The sequence below is a fragment of the Tamandua tetradactyla genome, chromosome 5 (assembly GCF_023851605.1).
Source record: "Tamandua tetradactyla isolate mTamTet1 chromosome 5, mTamTet1.pri, whole genome shotgun sequence".
Taxonomy (NCBI): Eukaryota; Metazoa; Chordata; class Mammalia; order Pilosa; family Myrmecophagidae; genus Tamandua; species Tamandua tetradactyla.
In genome coordinates, this window is record NC_135331.1 from 194576840 (window position 1) to 194599196 (window position 22357).

Below are 22357 nucleotides of genomic sequence, written 5' to 3' on the forward strand. Positions count from 1 at the left end.
GGGGCCGCGGGGGCGGGACCACCGGGGGCAGAGCCAGGCCCACGCGCAGCTCCGCGCAGACTGTCTGCTGCCCACAGGCTGTAGCTTCCCGCCTTCCTCCGACGTCCAGCGGTCCGGTTTGCTTCCTTTTAACCTGCTGCGGGGTATGTGTGTGATCCTTTTCACGCTCGTGGCTGCGCATTGCCCAGCCTTGACCCCCTGCGACGCTCTCCCCTGAGCTACGAGGAAGGTCCTTCGGGTGTTTTCACTCCTGCGTCCCTGAGACTGCAGCTCGCCCCGGCCTCGGCGCGGTTGGAGATGTCACGTCGCTTCACTTATCCCACGCAGAAGTCAGCCCGTGCAGCTCAGCGCTGGCCTCGTAAACAGGGGACCCTCGGTTTGAGTCCCAGAGGGCCTCGATTCCTTGCTCTTTTTTAAAAAAGTAGATTCTTAGACTATTTCAATACAAACCACTGCGGAAGAGTCACGCGACTGGGGTGCGAGGCGCTCACCCCTGCGGGTGCTTTGTTTTGCAGGACCCTGGGGCCAGGTGTTTGGGGCGCTGCAGTGTGTGGATTCGCGCTGTCCTCGGTGCTGACCGTCTTCAGCTCGTAATCGATTTCATGAGTTAAGATGAGTCAATGAGCGACGAGCTCACGATGGCTTAAAAGAAAAGTAGGATGTTTGCAGGAGTATCTCACTATTTTGAACGATGTATGTAGAAGAACAATTAAACTCCCATGTCAGTCCGCTCCAGGAAAGAACGTGACGTCGTAAGATTGATAACCCCCGCAGTTGAAACAGTCCGAGCCTACACGCCCTGAGCCGGGCGGCCAGGGCAGGTGGAGAGGTCGGTCACTCCCCAGCTGCTCGGCCTCGGCCCCGGGACTCAGGGACTTCTCCCCTCCACGCCTTTCCTTCACTCATCCGTTAATGCAGCAAACATGAACTGCTGGTATTTTATGTGCCAGGCATACTTCCGAGCAGGAGAAACACAGCACTGAACGGAGGTAAAAACTCACCGTTCTCATGGAGCCTCGCGTTCTTTGGGGGCAACACAAACAACCAAGAAATGGACACGTCCGGTAAGTGAACCCGCCGGATCCTGAGGGAGTCCGCGGAGAGGAATACACCAAGAAGGAGTAGGAGACCTACGGGAGGGACACACGGTAATCAGAGAGGGTCTCCTTGGCTTTTGGGTAAAATCACTGGCAAATGTTTTCAAGTTATTTTTAACTTTTTCATACTATTCAGAATGTAACCACAATTTTATTCTAATTACTATACATAGCAAGATTAAGTTGTCCCCTAACCACTCCTGAAACCCACCTCTGTTCATTTCACTTGAGACCTTGTTCAACCAGTTCATACTGCCTGCACTGAAGAGCTCAGATAGTCCACTTAATAGCTCATGTGACTTGGGCAAATTGCTTCCACTCATTGGAACTCCCTTTTCTCATATGTGAAATGGAAATAGTAATAAATTGATGGGATAACTTGATGAGTAAAATACACATAAAACACTTTAGAAGATTATCTGGCAAATAAATAAGGAATCAGTAAAGATCAGTATTATTGTTGTTTTCATTTCTTTTATTCTTATTTATTAAACAATTGTTTTGTGCCAAACAGTTAATCCTTTCAATAACACTGAACTTGCAGATAGTTTCCAGATATTAAACCAAAATTAGTACTTTATGTTAGCAAGTAAATAAAAGCTGTTATTTTTTCTAAATTAATAGATAACATATGGAATGGTGACACTTCAGCCATAAAATTGAAATGTAGGGGTATTTTCTACTCATCCAGTTGTTTTAGAGTAGCACATGATCTTGCACTCTTCCCGACCTCTTCTTTTTTCATTTTTCCATTTATTTTTACAAGCCACTACAGCCATTTCCCCAAGAGCTAGTCCATCTGACCTTTACCAGTTAACGACTTTGGCTGTTTGGAGACATCTATACTGGACTTTGTCTCAACGACCCCAGAGCCGCTTGCCACATGAGTCAGGCCAAGGCCAGACTTCACCTGACCTGGTATTCTTGCTTAACTACTTCCTGGTCCCCATGGTGAAGACCACTCCCTCAATAAATTGTATGACCCTGCATCTCGTCTCAGGTTATAGTGTAGGGAACTAAGAAATTTACTTTGTATGTCTTCTAACTCATTCTCCATCCTCAATCATATGAACAAAGTTTTCATGTGAGAAAGTTCAACCCAAGAACTTTGTCCTGAGGAGGGCATTCACATTTTGTGTGTCACATGTGTCTGTGTGTGTGGGGTGTTTGTCAAGAGAAATGGCAGTGGGCTGACCTTCATTGCTCAACTATTATAATTCTGTAAACTATTGATGTCTCGTATCCTTTCAATCAGAAAATCAATCTCATTTTCAAGACACTCCTCAGCATTTCTCCCTATTACTGAAACTTTATACAGTGCTAAGTGCTATAGGGCATTCAATAAAACACACATACGTTGTGACTGGGTAGGAGCCTTCAAGTTATAATTAGTAGATGAGATACAAGGTTTGGAAATATAAGGCCTATAGTATACATTTGTGAATTTTTAATTCCATAAAAATGAGGTAGAAAACAGTTATTCTCCTTCAGATTGAGAAATTTAACAGAATGAAAGAAGCCTGTTCAGCAGCAAGTCTGTCCAAATTACTGAGAAGAAGAGACTGGGACAGAGAGGGGGTGAATGATTGTGGAGCTCATGTTACCTGGCAGAGGAAAGGGTAGAAAGAAAAGAGAGGAGGGAGATGGAAACTCTGATTGGAGATTAAAATACAATGGAGGAAATGAAAAATTCACAGAATGGGATTAAGAGAAAATTATACATTGTGAAATAAAAGTGAAGTACACAACATGACAATAGGAGTATCCAAAATGAAAGATGGAAAAGGAAAGAAGAGTAAAAAATGAACATATAAAGTATTAGTGAACTGGGGGACGCCATCCAACAGCCAGATATAGGTGTAATTTGCATCCCAAAAGGACAGGAGAGGGGTGGAGAGAGAGCCCCCTTCATCAAAGGGAAGTGACAAACCAAAATATTTTAAGCATCTAATCATAGAGCTTCATAATCCATAATAGAAAACATATTTGAAAAAAATCATAGATGAAAAATTTTCAAATTGGGTTGAAACTATACACTCTCAGACCCGAAAAGCTCGATGAACCCTAAGCAGAAGAAATATGGAAAAAAGTACTCCAAAGTAAGGACTGAAAACTTCTCATTAGAAACAATGCAATCCAAGGTTTAATAGTGCAATACCTTTAAAGCACTGAATGAAAAAGTCGACCTTGAATTCTACATATCTTTCAAAATACCTTTCAAGAACAAAAGGCAATTATAAGCTCTTATAGTCACTTTTAGTTCTGAGTGGTAATTGTTATTTCTGGATTTTGAGAAGCTGTTTTATATATGTATAACCTGTTAGAGATAAAAACAAAACCGATGGGTCAGGATTAAAGTAATTCAGAATACAGCAGTAAGGAAGGCATTTTTCTGTGTTTTAGAACCTCATATACTCTTTGAGACCAAAGGAAGAAAGTTTTATTTTGTCCAGAATGTAAATTTTGTGTAGTACATAATCTAACTCAACTTGTCTGGATAGATCATTTGAACAATCCAAATATAGGGAGTCCAGAATAGGAATGAAGGACTTGAATCCTGTATCACTTAATGTGATGCTTGGATAAATCCCAGAGTGCATTAATCAGATAATTAAAAAGTAGTGGCAAGGTCCCTTGAGGGATGGGAGAAAAAATATGGAACTATTAAACTTTACCAACGTGGAAACCGTCGATAGTGTGTCAAACATTAGGGACACCCAAATCAGTAGGTCAAGCCCATGATCTTGAGGCTTGCTCTTGTGAAGCTTGTGTATATAGTGGGGAAGCTTAGCCTGTATATATGCTCTTAGGCAAGAGTTACTTCTGGAGGACCTCTTTCATTGCTCAGATACGGCTTCTCTCTAAGCCCAAACCTGCAAGTGAAATCATTGCCCTCCAGCCTACGTGGGACATGACCTCAAGGAGTGAAAGTCTCCCTGGTGGGGTGGGAGATGACTCCCAGGGATGAGCCTGACCGTGGCACCATGGGGTCAACAATTTCATTCTGACCAAAAGGGGGAAGAGAAGTGTACAAATAAGGTATCAGTGGTTGGGAGAGTTCAAATCGAGTTGAGAGTCTACTCTGGAGATCACTTTTAAGCAAGCTTTGGTTAGACATTGCTACCTATTATAACTTGCCAGCCCCCAACCAAAACCAATCTCACCAATCCTAAAAAACACCTAGGGTATTATATAAGATTCTACAAAGGTTCCATGCACTAGGGTAACTTTCCTGAAGCCTATAACCTCCAGATAGGTCCCTGGACAATAAGTCCTGAAATGCTGGGGCCCAGCCTCTCCAGAACATCAGATAGTTCCATCTCTCTACCCCATATTATCAACAGCCCCTTCCAACATGAAAAAGTTAGAATGGCCATAGCCCAAATACCCCTAAAGAGTGGCAGAAAGATAAAAGTGACGGTGGAGTTATACAGAGAAGTTCATGTTTAACAAATGAGTGCTGAATCTTTATACTGGTATTTACTTTAATCTCCTGTACTTTAGAGCAGCTAGAAGTAAAAATATAAAATGGTGGGATTCTAACCCATGCCAAACTCTGAAATCTGTTCTGCCACTAATTGTTGTGATGTGCTTTGAAATTTATTGCTTTTTAAAAAATTTTTATTAATTAAAAAAAATTACACGAAAGAAACACAAATATTCCCAACACGTACACTCAGCAATTCACAATATCATCACATAGTTGCATAGTCATCATCATGATCATTTCCCAGAACATTTGCATCAATTCAGAAAAAGAAATAAAAAGACAACAGAAAAATAAAACAAAAACAGAAAAAAAAATTTGCATACCATACACCTTACCCATCCCTCCCTTTCATTGATCACTAGCATTTCAAACTAAATTTATTTTAACATTTGTTCCCCCTATTATTTATTTTTGTTCCATATGTTCTACTCTCTGTTGACAAGGTAGATAAAAGGAGCATCAGACACAAGGTTTTCACAATCACACAGTCACATTGTGAAAGCTATATCCTTATGCAATCATCATCAAGAAACATGGCTACTGGAACACAGCTCTACATTTTCAGGCAGTTCCCTCCAGCCTCTCCATTACATCTTGGTTGACAAGGTGATATCTACTTAATGTGTAAGAATAACCTCCAGGATAACCTCTCGACTCTGTTTGGAATCTCTCAGCCATTGACATTTTCTCTCATTTCACCCTTCCCCCTTTTGGTCGAGAAGGTTTTCTCAATCCCTTGATGCTAGGTCTCAGTTCATTCTAGGATTTCTGTCCCACATTGCCCGGAAGATCCACACCCCTGGGAGTCATGTCCCACATAGACAGGGGGAGGGTGGTGAGTTTGCTTGCTGTGTTGGCTGGAGAGAGAGGCCACATCTGAGCAACAAAAGAGGTTCTCTTGGAGATGACTCTTAGGTCGAATTTTAAGTGGACTTGACCTATACTCTGTAGGGTTAAGTTTCATATGAACAAACCCCAAGACTGGGGGCTCAGCCTATAGCTTTGGCTGTCCACGCTGCTTGTGAGAATATCAAGAATTCAACTTGGGGAAGTTGAGTTTTCCCCCGTTCTCACCATTCCCCAAAGGCGACTTTGCAAATACTTTTCCACTCACTAATTAAATCACTCTGGGATTCATCAGGGCATCACCTGGACAAACCAACAAAATCTCATGTCCTATACAAAGTTCCATGTACTTATGTTGTTCAACCAACTACCTACACATAAGTTATATTAGGAGATGCACTAGTCAAAGTATAAATTTTTACCAAATAAACATTTTTTGCTTTAATTTCACACATAAGTTGAAATTTTAAAATATTAATTATCATCTATTTTAAGCACACTGCAGTAATGACATTCTTTTGCTCTTCCTCATGCAAAAACATTTTTTAGATTTGTACATTTAGTAAGTATCATTATACACTCTAGGCATTCCTAGATTTTACCATCTCAATCTTCATCGTCTATCTTTCTTTGTGATTTCATTTAAGCCCCAACCCTTCTCCCTCTATCACTCTCATATGCAGCTTCATTCAGTGTTTTAACATAATTGTATTACAGTTAGGTAATATTGTGCTGTCCATTTCTGAGTTTTTATATTCAGTCCTGTTGCACAGTCTGTATCCCTTCAGCTCCAATTATCCAATATCTTACCCTATTTCTAGCTCCTGATGGTCTCTGTTACCAGCGAAATATTCCAAGTTTATTCACTAATGTCAGTTCATATCAATGAGATCATACAGTATTTGTTGTTCTGTTTCTGGCTAATCACACTCAGCATAATGTCCTTAAGGTCCATCCATGTTGTTACATACTTCATAACTTTATTCTGTCTTACAGCAGCATAATATTCCGTCTTATGTAAATGCTACAGTTTGTTTAGCCAACCGTCTGTTGATGGACATTTTGGCTGCTTCAATCTCCTGGTGATTGTAAATAATGCTGCTATAAACATTGGTGTGTCAACATCCATTTGTGTCCTTGCCCTCATGTCCTTTGAGTAGAGACAGCATATAGATGGGTCCTGTTTTTTAATCTATTCTGCCAGACTATGTCTTTTGATTGGAGAGCTTAATCCATTAACATTCAGTGTTATTACTGCATGGGTAGTACTTTGTTCTACCATTTTGCCTTTTGGATTTTATATGTCATATCTAATTTTCCTTTTTTTAACCTTTACTCATAGTCTTCCATTCTACACTCTTCTCCACACCTCTCTCTTTTGTCTTCGTATCTGTTTCTCCCTTTAGTATTTCTCACAGAGCTGGTCTCTTGGTCACAAATTCTCTCAGTGATTTTTTGTCTGAAAATGTTTTAATTTTTCACTCATTTTTGAAGGACAATTTTGTTGGATATAGAATTCTTGGTTGGCAGTTTTTCTCTTTTAATAATTTAAATATATCATCCTACTGTCTTCTTGCCTCCATGGTTTCTGCTCAGAGATCTGTGCATAGTCTTATTGGACTTCCCTTGCATGTGATGGATTGCTTTTCTCTTGCTTCTTTCAAGATTCTCTCTTTCTCTTTGACCTCTGACATTCTGATTAGTAAATGTCTTGGAGTATGTCTATTTGGATCTATTCTCTTTGGGGTATGCTGCACTTCTTGGGTTTGTAATTTTAAGTCTTTCATAAGAGTTGGGAAATTTTCAGTGATAATTTCCTCCATTAGTTTTTCTCCTCCTTTTCCCTTCTCTTCTCATTCTGGGATACCCACAACATGTATATTCGTGCACTTCATATTGTCTTTCAATTCCCTGAGTCCCTGCTCATATTTTTCCATTTTTTCCCTATATTTTCTTTTTCTTGTCAGATTTCAGATGTTCCGTCCTCCAGTTCACTAGTCCTATGTTCTGTCTCTCGAAAATCTACCATCGTAGGTTTCCATTGTTTTTTTCATCTCTTCTACCTTGCTTTTCATTCTCATAAGTTCTGTGATTTGTTTTTTCAGACTTTCCATTTCTTCTTTTTGTTCATTCCTTGCCTTCTTTATATCCTCCCTCAATTCATTGATTTGGCTTTTGATGAGGTTTTCCATGTCTGTTCGTACATTCTGAATTAATTGTTTCAGCTCCTGTATGTCATTTGAATTGTTGGTTTGTTCCTTTGACTGGGCCATATCTTCAATTTTCTAGTGTGATTTGTTATTTTTTGCTGGTGTCTAGGCATTTAATTACCTTAATTATTTTATTCTGGAGATTGCTTTCACTTCTTTTACCTAGGGTTTTCTTGCTGGATGAATTTGCTGTCTATCTGTTCTTTGACATTCAGTTCAGCTTTATCTGGACCTCTAGCTTAAGTTTTGTTTAGCAGAGGAGAATTTTTCAGTTCTTGTTTTCTTGTTTCTTGCCCTGCTTGTATGGTGCCTTTCCTCCCCACCCCACCCTTAGGAGGATCTACTTTGGTATTATATGTTGGAGACAATTAAAGTAACATGTATAAATTCCACCCTCAGCAATGCCGGAAACATGTAACATGGCTGCCAGGGCTGAAACAAAGAACAGCCTAAGCTATAATTAGCTTTCTTCATGGAAGTAGTAATAGTTTACACCAAAAAAACTAACTGTCCATCTGCCCTCCACCCTGACCACAGCAGTCACCAACCCCAAATCATCCCCTTGTCCTTATTCACCCAATCAGAGATGGCCACCTGTCCGTACTGCTACCTTCTCACCTAGAGTGTGTATATACCCAGCCTTTTCTATAAACTTCTGCAGCTTGATCAGAATATTTGTCTTGCTGTCATTCTTCGTGTCTCTTGTCCCATACCGTTCCTCCCTTACAGGACTTAGAGCCTGGTTGATCGTCCCGCGGGCCGGGACAATTACAGACCCCAGCCGGATTTTCCCAGACCAAACTGGCCTCCTATCAGGAGGAAAGAGTCACCTGTGTCAGTTTTCCCTGAGGGTGAGACCCAGCAGGTTGAAAGACTTTCCTGTGAAATCTGGCCTCTGTTTTTCTTATCCTGCCCAGTATATGGCACTTGTCTGCCTGCAGGTCCCACCAGCATAAGATGATGTGGTATCTTTAACTTTGGCAGACTCTCCCTGCTGGGGGCGTGGTGGAGACAGAGGAGAGGTTGTAGGCTGGTTTTAATGGCTTCAAATTGCCAAGCCCTGGTGTCTGAATTCCTTAAGGGAGGGGTTCCACCTGAGTTTGACTTCACCCCTCCCCTGGGGAAGGCACAGGCTCCAGACAAGCCCCCAAAAGAGTTCACTTCTGCCTACACTTGGGGCAGTTGCAGCCTGAGAAGTCCTGCCGCTATATCCAAAGGCAGTCAAGACTTTGTAGAAACACAGCCACAAATACCTCTGTTTCCTTCTTTTTTTCCCCTTTTTTCTGTCAGCCCTGCCTCCTTGGCACTGGGGCAAAAATGAGCAACCTCTGCTTTGACCAGGTTCACCTAAGCTGGGGGCCTATTTTTAGTAGTCAGAATTTGTTAATTAATTCCACAATTGGTATTTGATTGTGCTCAGTCCCTGTTGCTGGTAAAGTCTCTTTCCTTTCACCTCTGGGAAGCAGCCTGTAGGGGATGGGCGCTGGCCGCCACAGCTTTGGGAACTTACGGTTCTGTAGGGGCTCACAGCCAGTCCAGCTGGTCCAGACTGGGGCACACTGTGTGTCTAGTCACTGACGTGGCCCCAGGAGCTGTTCTGCACTGTTTCTTGTTATTTAGTAGTTGTTCTGGAGCACGAACTAAAATGTGCACGTTGTTAAGCCGCCATCTTGACTGAATCAATTTATTGCTTTTTTGTATATATATATAATTTTTCACAAAAAGGTAAACAAAATGTCGATTATGATGATAAAGGCAGCTATATGATGATATTGTGAACCATTGATTATACAGTTTGGATGATTACATGGTGTGTGAATATACAGTACATATCAATAACTAAAGGTTTTTTCATATATATAAAAGCTGAAATGATTTATCACCAAGAAACCTGCATTAAAAGAAATGTTAAAGGAAGTCCTCCAGGTTGAAGAAAAACAATCCCAGAAATGGTAATTCTGTAGGTAAATGCAAAAGTCTTTTTTTTCCCTAATTTAAAAAATGTGCTTAAAAGATAATAGAGGGCAGTGCAACAGAGACTCAGTGGCAGAATTCTCATCTCTCATGCCAGAGACCCAGGTTCCATTCCTGGTGCCAGCCCATGCAAAGAAAAAAGATAATAGATGGCTTAAAACAAAAAATAGCAATATATTTAGGAGAAGGATGTTATCAGCATGGCGGCCTAAGGTATCCCCTGAAAAAGCATCCCAGAGATTTAGTGAATAAAAGTCAAATCCCACTTGCTTAGAACTCTGGAGGGTGGCAAAGGCTGAGAAGGACTCCACAAATGCCGAACTGAAGAAAAAGAAAATATCAGGTGGGAAATTTTGCTCCTGCCCAGTGTTGGTCTCGTGCAGCCTGGGGACACTAAGAAGCAGTGGCCCAGGTCCCCTTACCATGACGGAGACCACAGGCCACTCACACAGTGAGTGAGACCCCTACGCCTATCCCAGAACAGGGACCCAAGTCTGCAGAGTTCCAGGCAGAGCACAAGCCACTGAGGAGGCTGCAAGCAAAGGGCCCCTGGGGGGAAGCTGGAAAGTTCAATGTGGGCTATGCCAAGGATCTGAAACAAGCTGGACCATGAGTCAAATAACAGCTCTAACATAAACCCAGTCTACTATGAAACCTTACACAAGAGGGAGAGAAAGACTTTCAGAGTTAACTCATAGAGATAATCAGCTGCCTAGACATAAGCAAAAAAATACAAGCCATACTAAGAAACAGGGAGCTACGACTCAGTCAAAGGAACAAATTAAAACCTCAGAGGAGACTCAGAAGTGGGAAGAACAAATCAAAGATGTTCAAACAAACCTAAGTTAATTAAAAGAGATGAAGGAAAATGTGATAAAAAGCTAAGGGATATTAAGAAGACAATATGTGAGCATAAAGAGGAATCTGAAAGTATAAAAGGAAACATAACAGAAATTGTGGGTATGAAAGGCCCAATGATAGTGAATACAAATACACTGAAGGCATAAAATGCAGATTTGAACAGGCAGAAGAAAGAACTGGAGAACTAGACGTCAGAACAATTGAACTTATACAGTCAGAAAAACAAAAGAAATTGAGTAGTGCCTCAGGGATTTGAGTGACAGCATGAAGTATACAAGCACATGCTTTTGTGTGTCCCAGGAGAAGGAAAAGAGGCAGCAATGATAGTTGAGGAAATGATGGCCAAATATTCTCAACCTTATGAAAGACACAAATATACATTTCCAAGAAGCGCAATGTACTCCAAACAAAATTAATCCTAATAAACCTACTCAGAGAAACACACTCATTAGAATGTCAAATGCCAAAGATAAAGACAGAATTCTGAAAGCAGCAAGAGAAAGGCAATTGTCACATACAAGGAATCCTCAGTAAGACTAAGCACCAATTTCTCATCAGAAACCATGGAGGTGAGAAGGCAGTGGTATGATATATATAAGGTACTGAAATGACTAAATAAATATATATAAGGTACTTAAATGACTAAATAAAAAGAAAAAAATATCCTTTGTAAATCTAGGTAGAAAGTTCAAGGCACTAATAAAAGAAAAAATGAAATTGGCATTGGATTTTTTATAGTAACGCTTTCAACTGGAAGACAATGGAACAATACATTTAGAATACTTATGAAAAAAAAGTGAGACGATTTTTGAAGGCAAACTGACCTTCAAGTCTCAGAAAAACTGCTAGAAATGTGCAAGAACTCGATGAGTATTGTTTTCTTTAGATGTCATTAGATTGAGGCTGTCCTTCCAGAGTGGCCTTATGCAAATATAACACATTATATTTATATATTGTTCCCATTCCTTACTTCTTATAAAAATAGCAGCATAAAATATACACTGACCCTTACATTATTTAATTTTTTAAAGTGTATTTCTTTCATTTTTTATTTTTATATTTTACTGGAGATTATACCATGCAAAAGTTTAGAGCCCTTCTTCATTCCTTTTACAGCTGCCGGTATATGGCACAGATCAATCAATCTGTTCCCCAATTAATGGACATCTGGATACTTTCTAGTCCGTTTATAATATAAATAAGAAAACGACAGAAGTCAGATGTCATTTTATATGCTTACCTATGCACCTTTGGGATGAATTACTCACAGTGGATTTACTGAGCAGGAGGAAAATGCACATAACGTTTGTGAGCTACAATCAAGCTCCTTTCCATAAAGGGCACACCCTTTTCTACTCCTGTCAGCTCTGGGTGAGAATGCATGTTTCCCCAAAGTCCCAGTGTCAGGGCATAACACCAAATATTAGATTTCTGACCATCAATAAATGAAAGTCTTAATTTGCATTTCTCTTATTATGAATAAAGTTGAGCATCTTTTTTTCTTATGTTTTTGGGCCATCTTAGGTTTTTCTAAGAACCGTGCATATTTTTTGCTCCTTTCACTTTTGGGTTATTGGCCTTTTTATTTTCAATGTTTAGAGCTCCTTAATATATTAGGGATAACAAGTTTATAATATAATTTGAAATTTTGCCCAGGTTTTGCCTCTGTTAACAGCGAATCCTGCCTTGCAAAAAAATTATTTTTATTTTGTTTTAATGCAAAATCAAAATTTTCTTTGAATTTGAGTTCTCTTGTAGGTCCTCTGAGTTTTGTGCCACAGTTAGAAAGATTTTCCTCACTCCTGGGATTATCTTCTAGTATCTTTACAGTTCCTTTTATTCTTTTACATTTAGATTTCTGATCTACTGGGAATTAAGCATGGTGTATGGGGTGAAGTAAAGCTTCAGATTCACCCTTATACAAGTGGCTGCCTGATTTTCCTAAACTCATTTATTACAGACTCCATTTTTCTACCCTAATCATAAGGTAAATTTCCAGGTGCACTTAGGTGTTTTTCTGGACTTTCTCTTTCAATTCTGTCAAGAGTCCTGAAACAAGACCTTCGTAAAATAGGTGAGAAAATAAAAACCTTTAATCACTGGCAGCAGAGGATCTTTTGATATAACCAGAGATTTCATAGGTTTCTGGCATTTATATTGGTCATGAGAAAAGTAAATAAGGAGACGAGAATAAGAGGGGTAGGTCACGGGAACATCTGTTACAGATTCTCAGCAGTAGATACGCCAGGGTTAGCAAGTTCTAAGAAATGTTTTCTGTGATTTGAGTTCAGCAAGGAAAATACACCATATAAGCAAGTCCAAGGAAGTACTTTCCGCATTTTGAGTTTACCAGGTGTGCTGGTTTGAACATATTATGTACCTCAGAAAAGCCATGTTTTAATCCCGATTCAATCTGGTAGGCAGCCGTTTCTTTTAATCCTGATTCAATAATGTAGGTTGGAATCTTTTTATTAGATTATCTCCATGGAGATAGGACACACCCAATTGTGGGTGTTAACCTTTGATTAGATGGAGATGTGACTCCACCCATTCCAGGTGGGTCTTGATTAGTTATTGGAGTTCTTTAAAAGAGGAAACGTTTTGGAGAGTCAGAAATGACAGAAGCATCAGAGCCTAGAGAGAGCAGATGTACACACTTGAATAACAGTGTTTCAGAGGACAGAGACACGGATGTTTGGAGATGCTTGGAGCCCAGCAGACATTGCCATGAGATGCTAAGCAAGCCGAAACTGGAGAGAACCAAAGGAAGCCAAGAGATGAAAGCCAGCCCTAGAGAAGCAAAGTAAGGAATCCCCACAGGAACAGAGGCTGAAAGCAATGGAGCCCAGGAGCAAGGGACCAGCAGATGCCAGCCACGTGACTTCCCTGGTGACAGAGGGTTCTGACCCACCAGCCTTTCTTGAGTGAAGGTAACCTCTTGTTGGTGCCTTAATTTGGACACTTTCACTTCCTTAGAACTGTAAACTTGTAACTGATTAAATTTCCCTTTTTAAAAGTCCTTCCAGTTCTGCTATGTCACATTTCAGCAACTTGCAAACCAGAACACCAAGAAAAATGGTGTTCTTGAATAAGAGTTTGCAACTCCTTGTTACATAAAATTTATAAAAGATCTTACCTTGTTACGGTCCATTCACTTGATCCAAAGAAAGTCTCTTTTTTATTACTGAATAACCTAGTCATGAGAATGGAGAGAATGCACAAAAACATAAAATTAGAAATGATAAGGAGTAAATAAGCATCAAGCAAATAAAATTTAAAAAATTATGAGACTACTTTGTACAGCTCTATGCAAATTAATGTGGTAGCCCCAATACTATTTAAACTGTTAAACAAAATAGTAAAAGGAGGAAGACACAGTTTTTCTATGAATCAGTTGTAACATTGACTACAAACCTGACAAATATCAACAAAAAAAAGGAAACTGTGAGTCAAATCTCACTTTATAAATTCCAATTTAAAAATTTAAGGAAATGTGACAGGAAAGCTATGAGCATACAGAAATAGACATAATTTAAATCATAACCAATGGGTTTTATTCCAGGGAAACAAGAGTTAGAAAATATTAGGAAATCCACTGATATAATCCATCATATCAAATAAGTTAATCACCTTTGTGCATGCAAAGACATTTGATAAAATTAAACAGGTTCATGCTAAAAAGCTCTTAATAAAATAGTGTTAATAGTTATTTCTTTAATATGATAACACTGTATTTGATACTTTAGGTGAAAAACCAGTACCTTGTATAATGCATTAGTAGAGGTTTTTCTGGCATAATTAAGAGGAAACAAGTTGCTCACTATGTCTGCTATTATTTAACATTTTGTTGAAGATATTAACCATTACAAGTAAACAAAAAAAGCCATCGGAGGCATAAAAACTGGGAAGTAAGAGATAAAATTATCTCTATTTGCAAATATAATTATGTTCCTGAAAAATCCCAAAAGACTGAGTAGAGAGTTTGTTAAAAACAATGAGAAAATTTATCAAAGAAGCAGGTTTTAATTCAATATAAAAATCAATTTATCCAAACAAATACCAGTTAGAATATAGAACAGAAAAGATACACAATTTACATGGCAAAATATAGTGAAACTAACTAAATAAAACATTTTAGAAGTAACTTAGCAAGATATACACAACACCTATATAAGAAAAATGTTTAGAGACTCCTAAAAGCCAGAGAAGTAGTCCTGAAGAAATAGACATGCATTCCAAGACATTCCTGGAAATGTCATAAAAAATACATGAATTCCCTTTATAAATTCACTTATAAATGTGATACAATCTTACTAAAAAGAAATCGTATCCCATATTTTTCTATAGCTAACCAAATTGGTGATATAGTTGATATGGAAAAACAGGCGAGTAAGAGTAGCTAGAGAGTTCACACACAGACAGAGTAACGGGGGTGGATTCCAGCCCTATCAGAGAACAAGCACATGATAAGTCCTTTATAATTGAAAGGGTGTTGTGGAAGGTAGCTCAGTGAGTGGTTCCCATCCCACATAGGAGTTTTAAACAACAAGTAAGTGCTGTCAGGTCACCTTTTACAGAGCCCCAGAAACCAGTTAAGGATTGTACTAACAGTGCAAACACCAAATCAGGAGCAAGGTGGCCCTTAGCAGCGCTGGTGCATGCTCTCTGTGCCAGCCCAGTTGCCCGCACCAGCGAGAGCAGAGCGGCCCTCATGCATGTCCTGGGAGCCGGCCTGTCTGGTGGCACCCTGACAGCCTGAACCAAGACACTCATCTCCGGCTCACCACCCCAGAACGTGCCCTGTGGGTACGTGGCAGCTCACAGAACTCTCCTACAGAAGGGCATGGGAGAACAGTCAAACTTCAGCTGCCCGGGACAGAATGTGCTGGCCTTGGGATATACAGCAGAGTGTCTGGGACTGTGAGAGAATTCCCTAGAGAAGAGAGGAAATTTGGATACATGCCAATAGAGGAGTTCCGAGAACCATGCCCACATGCCCAGGACAGGATACATTAACAAAACGTCTGGAGAGGGCCGTATGCTTGAGCCTCAGACTATTCTCTAAGCTTGTTGTTGGGATAGTTAAACTCAGAGGGAGAGCACTCACTACTCACTTGTAGTTTCTACAAGTGCCCTGAAGCAACATCTTATTTCCTGTAGACATAGACTTGAGATCTCTGAAAATCAGACTCAGAATCTCATTGTTAGAGCAGCAACTTTACAACTTAAACTGAAATCTCAATGTTGCATGTGTCTGCCATTAAAGTGAGGGCATTGATTGGAAAGGAGTGGGACCCTGAAAAATGGGATGGTGACGTATGGATTGATAATGATGTTGGAGGACAGGTTGAAACCCTAGGTCATGCTGAGTCTTCTCTAGATAACCCTGTAATAGTCTGCCCTGAGGATATAACCGCCCCACCTCCAGCCTGCAGAGTTGGCCACCCAACCTACATCTGAAGGGATTAACCCTTCAGTGCCTGTGAAGCATGTAATTACCCCCCATGGGGAAATAGCCCTTGCTTCTCTGCCTGGAGTGATTAAGCATGTTTCACCACATGAAACTGCAAATGAATGCCCTGAAGCAATTGGCTTGAAAAACACGCTTAATTCTTTTCATTACCCATCCTGACCACCCCTCATTTCTTCCAGACCAATAAGTAAAGTCTCAAGTGGCCCCTAAAGGTGAGTTACAAAGTATCTCACACATGAGGAGGTACATTATACTCCAAAAGAACTGTGTGAGTTTTCCAATTTATATAGACAGAAATCAGGGGAATATGTGTGGCAATGGATTTTAAGGGTGTGGGATAATGGTGGGAGGAATATAAGGCTGTATCAGGCTGAATTTATTGATATGGGCCCACTAAGCAGAGATTCTGCATTTGATGTTATAGCCTGAGGGGTTAGAAAAGGCATTAACAGTTTGTTTGGATGGTTGGCTGAAACATGGATCAAAAGGTAGCCGACATTACCTGAGGGTGAAATGTCAGAACTGCCCTGGTATAATGTAGATGAGGGGATCAAGAGGCTTGGAGAGATTGGAATGTCAGAGTGGATTTATCATGCAAAGCCTGCTCTTACATCCCAGGAATGTCCAGAGGATGCACCTTTTATCAGAACAGAGAGAAATAAATTTGTGACTAGCGCCATCATCCCTGAAGAGCTCTGTAGTTGCACTTCTCTGTAGGTAGATATTACTGTAAGAACTGCTGTCACCGAGCTGGAATCCTTAAACACAATGGGGATTAACAGATCCCGAGTTGACAGAAGCCAGGTGGCAGCACTTAATAGCCAAAGACAGGGTGGATGTGGCTATCATAATAGCAGACTCAAAGCAGCTGTCAAAATAATCTGACTCACAGAGACTTTTGGCACTGGCTAGTAAATCATGGGGTACCTAGAAATACAATAGATGGGTAGTCTACGAAATCCTTGTTGGAGTTGTATAAACAGAAGAGTTCTAGGTCAAATGAACAGAAGTCTAACTTGAATAACAAAAACAAAGGGTCACGGCCCCTTAATCAATTTCCCGACATGAGACAGTTTACAGACCCAGACCTCCTTGAATGAAGGGAAGCCAGGACTCTTTGGGGGAGAACCCTGTTACTCTGCCACAAATTTATACTGTTAATCTTCCTCCAAGACTTTCCCAAGGAGACTGATGGCCTTTTACCAGGGTAACTGTTCACTGGGGAAAAAGAAATGATCATATATTTCAGGGATTATTAGACACTGGTTCAGAACTGACATTAATTCCAGGGGACCCAAAACATCACTCTGGTCCACCAGTCTGGGTGGGGACTTATGGAGGTCTGGTGATCAATGGAATTTTAGCTCAGGTCTGTCTCCCTGTGGGTCCAGTGGGGCCCTGGACCCATCCTGTAGTTATTTCCCCAGTTCTAGAAGGCGTGATTGGAATAGACATACTGAGCAACTGGCAGAATCCCCACATTGGCTCTCTAACTCGTGCAGTGAGGGCTATTATGGTGGGAAAGGCCAAGTGGAAGGCACTGGAACTGCCCCCACCTAGCAAAATAGTAAATTAGAAGCAATACCAGATTCTTGAAGGGATTGCAGAGATTACTGCCACTCTTAAGTACTTCAAGGATGCAAGATGGTGATTCCCACCACATTCCCATTCAACTCTCCTATTTGGCATGTACAGAGAACAGGTAGATCTTGGAGAATGACAGTGGATTATCATATTTCTCAACCAGGTGGTACTTCCAATTGCAGCTGCTGTTCCAGATGTGGTATCATGGCTTGAGCAAATCAATACATCCCCTGGTACCTGGCATGCAGCTACTGATCTGGCAAATGCTTTTTTCTCAATAGCTGTTAGTAAGGACCACCAGAAACAATTTGCTTGCAGCTGGAAGGGCCTACCTCAGGGGTATATCAACTCTCCAGCCCTATAGCATAATCTTGTCCACAGGGACCTTGATAGTTTCTCCCTCCAACAAGACATCACAGTGGTCCATTATATTGATGATATCATGCTGATTGGACCTAGTGAGCAAGAAGTAGTAACTACTCTAGATTTACTGGTAAGGCATCTGCATGTTAGAAGATGGGAAATAAATCCAACAAAAATACAGGGGCCTTCCACCTCAATGAAATTTCTATGCATCCAGTGGTGTGGGACATTGAGATATCCCCTCAAAGGTGAAGGATAAGTTGCTCTATCTGGCCCCTCCTATGACAAAAAGTGAGGTACAATGCCTAGTTGGTCTCTTTGGATTTTGGCGACAACATATTCCTCATTTGGGTGTGGTACTACAGCCCATTTATCCAGTGACCAGAAAAGCAGCTAATTTTCAGTGGGGACCTGAACAAGAGGAGCCCCTGAAACAGGTCCAGGCTGCTGCACAAGCTGCTCTGCCACTCGAACCATATGATCCAGCAGATCCAATGGTGCTGGAAGTGTCAGTGGCAAACACAGATGCTGTCTGGAACCTTTGGCAGGCCCCTATAGGAGAATCACAACACAGACCCTTAGGATTTTGGAGCAAAGCCTTACCATCTGCTGCAGATAACTATTCTTCTTTTGAGAAACAGCTTTTGGTCTGCTACTGGGCCTTAGTAGAGACTGAACGCTTAACCATGGGCCACCAACTTACCATAAGACATGAGTTGCCTATCATGAGCTGGGTGTTGTCTGACCCACCAAGCCATAAATTTGGGCATGCTCAGCAGCATTCTATCATGAAATGGAAATGGTACGTACAAGACAGTGCCAGAGCAGGTCCTGAAGGCACAAGTAAGTTACATGAAGAAGTGACCCAAATGCCCATGGACTCCACTCCTGCCACATTACCTTCTCTTTCCCAGACTAAAGCTATGGCCTTTTGGGGAGTTCCTTACAGTCAGTTGACTGAGGAAGAGAAAACTCAGGGCTGGGTTAAAGATGGTTCAGCATGATATGCAGGTACCACCCAAAAGTTGACAGCTGCACCACTCCAACCCCTTTCCAGGATAACCCTGAAGGTCAGTGGTGAGGGGAAATCCTTCCAGTGGGCAGAACTTTGAGAAGTTCACCTGTTTCTTCATTTTTGTTGGAAGAAGAACTGGACAGAGATGCACTTGTATGCTCACTCATGGGCTGTTGCTAATGGTTTGGCTGGATGGTCAGGGACTTGGAAGGAGCATGATTGGAAGATTGGTGACAAAGAGGTCTGGAGAAGAGGTATGTGAATAGACCTTTCTCTGTGGGCAAAGAACTTGAAGATATTTGCATCCCATGGGGATGCTCACCAGAGGGTGACTTCAGCAGAGGAAGTTTTTCATAATCAAGTGGATAAGATGACCCATTTTGTGGATACCTGTCAGTCTCTTTCCACAGCAACTCCTGTCATTGCCCAATGGGCTCATGAACAAAGTGGTCATGGTGGTAGGGATGGAGGTTATGCACAGGCTCAGCAATATGGATTTCCAATGGATACAGCCACTGCTGAGTGCCCAATCTGTCAGCAGCAGACACCCACACTCATTCCTGATCTGGTACCATTTCCCGAGGTGATCAGCCGGCTACATGGTGGCAGGTTGATTACATTGGGCCACTTCCATCTTGGAAAGGGCAGTGATTTGTTCTAACTGGAATAGACACATACTTTAGATATATGTCCCTGCTTTCCCTGCGCACAATGTTTCTGCCAAAACAACCATCTTTGACTTGCAGAACGCCTTATCCACCATCCTGGTATTCTGCACTACATTGCTTCTGATCAAGGAACCTACTTCATAGCAATTGAAGTGCGGGAACGGGCATGTGATCATGGAATTCTCTGGTCTTACCATGTTCCCCATCATCCAGAGGCAGCTGGATTGATAGAATGGTGGAATAGCCTTTTGAAAACTCAATGGTAGTGCCAACAAGGTGGCAATACCTAGAAAGGCTGGGGTAATGTTCTCCAGGAAGCTGTGTATGCTCTAATTAAGCATCCACGCTATGGTGCTGTTTCTCCCATAGCCAAGATCCATGGGTCCAGGAACCAAGGGGTGGAAATGGGGGTGGCACCAACTTACTATTACCTCTAATGATTCACTACGAAAATTTTTGCTTCCTTCCCCTGCAACCCTGAGCTCTGCTGGTCTACAGGTTTTAGTTCCAGAAGGGGGAGTGCTTCCACCAGGAGAAACAACAATGATTCCATTGAACTGGAATCTAAGACTACCACCTGGTCACTTTGGGCTACTCATGCCCCTGGATCAACATGCCAAGAAGGGGATTACTTAACTGGCTGGGGTGATTGATCCTGACTATCAGGGGGAAATAGAACTGCAACTACACAATGGAGGTAAAGAGGAATTTTCTTGGAATATAGGAGATCCCCTAGAGCATCTTTTAGTACTACCATGCCCTATGATGAAAATCAATGGAAAACTGCAACAACCCAATCCAGGCAGGACTACCAATAGTTCTGAAATTTCAGGGATGAAGTTTTGCGTCACCCCAGCAGTCAAAGAACCACAGCCAGCGGAAGTTCTTGCTGAGGGTAAAGGGAGCATGGAATGGGTAGTGGAGGAAGGTAGAGAAAAATATGAACTATGACCACGTGATCAACTGCAGAAAGGAAGACTGTAATGGTATGACTATTTCTTCCTTGTTTTGTAATTAGTATCTGTATATTTATGTACAAATCAAACCTTTGTTTTCCTCTCCATTTTATCCCCTTTATCATATGATATAAGCTGTTTTGTTCATGTTATCATATTTAAGTTGTAGGATATCAAGTTTAAGAGTGAATATTACCCAAGGACTTGCATCCCATTCTGGAGAGATTTAATGCATTTCCAGTTGTATGCAAGACACTTGAGTGTTATTAGGTGAAGAAAAAATGTGTCTGTTATTGTTTTCTATTTAGAAATTAAGTCTGGTTTAAGGTGATGTGTATAGATGCTAAGTTGACATGGGTGGACTGTCATGGTCTGGTTCATGTGTCAACTTGGCCGGGTGGTGCCTGGTCGTCTGGTTGGGCAAGTGCAGGCCTGTCTGTTGCTGTGAGGACATTTCATGGACTTAAATCATGACCACACTGACTGCATCCACAGCTGATTGCATCTGCAATCAATTAAGGGGAGTGTCTTCTGCAATGAGTGATGCTTAATCTAATCACCGGAAAGCTTTTAAGGAGGATTCAGAAGATAAAATCACTTCTTCCTGCCTCAACCAGCCTGCCTCTCCTGAAGTTCATTGAGGTCCTTCACTGGAGCTGCCAGCTCACAGCCTGCCCTACATCCTCATGTTTATGTGAAGCACTTTTATAAATCTTATATTTACAGCTATCTTCTGCTGATTCTGTTTCTCTAGAGAACCCTAGCTCATACACCGCCTCATAACCACTGCAATCACTATTATTTAAAACTATGGAAAGTAACAAGTGCGAGTGAAGATGCAGGGAAATGGGACCTTCGTTCATTGTTGGTGGGAATGGAAATGGTACAACCACTGTAGAAAACAGGTTTCCAGTTCTTCAGGAGGTTGGACATGGAACTGCCATGAGACTCAACCATCTCAGTTGTAGGCATATACCACAAGGAATTGAAAACAGGGATTCCAGAAGATATTTTTATACGAATGTTCGCAGCACTATCGTTCACAGTGGCCAGGGAAAGGAGCAACCCAAAGGCCCATCAACATTTTAAAGAGGATTTAGGGTCTGACACTTGCTTCTACACGGATGGGCCTCGAATATGTCAAGTTGAGGTAAATAAGTCAGACACTGAGGGACAGCTTGTACAACATTGCTGGAGTGGTCAAATCCATAGAAAGTACAGTTCAGGTTGCTGGAGTGGGGGAGTTGGGAGAAGGGGGAGGATTCCTATCTAGGGTGATGGAAGGTTACGGTAATGGATGGTGGTGAAGGTAGCACAGCACTGTGAGTGTGATTAATCCCACTGAATTGTATGTTTGTGGCTGAAATGGAAAAGTTCATGTTGTCAGTAAGATTTCACAATTAAAAAGAGTGAGAGAGATTAGAGAAACAAACAACTAAAGGCAATAAGTGTTCCCTGACTGGGTCTAATAATCCTGGAGAAAATTCCCAAAGGGCATTATTTGGACATATGAAAAAACTGACCCAAGAGACAGGCGCCGTCACTGCTGTGGTCACTGCGCTGACAGATCCAGGGGGCACAGGGCTGTAAAGTGACTCCGGGCCGCCACCTCTGCTGTAAATGGCGTCTCGGTGAGGGCGGGAAAATCCACTCTGCGGCATATGTACTAAATTAAGGATAGAATCCTTATGAAATTCTTTGATCAACGGTTATTGAGACGTGCTCAGAGCAACTGAAAGCACGTGGCACAACAGACATTCCTTTCGGGGAAAGGCGCTGCGCTGCAGGGAAGAGCTTTCCGGGGCTCAAGGAAGCTTGAT

At 41.4% G+C, this 22357-nt stretch overlaps 1 long non-coding RNA gene across 1 annotated transcript; it reads right to left on the reverse strand.

Annotated features, from left to right (window-relative positions):
- Positions 1 to 1004: 1004 nt before the first annotated feature.
- Positions 1005 to 22321, reverse strand: LOC143685222 (uncharacterized). The gene is made up of 3 exons (XR_013176474.1): positions 22061 to 22321; positions 13615 to 13671; positions 1005 to 1130 (listed from the first exon to the last, which is right to left on the reverse strand). It is a non-coding gene; the product is annotated as an uncharacterized LOC143685222 (long non-coding RNA).
- Between the last annotated feature and the right edge of the window lie 36 nt (positions 22322 to 22357).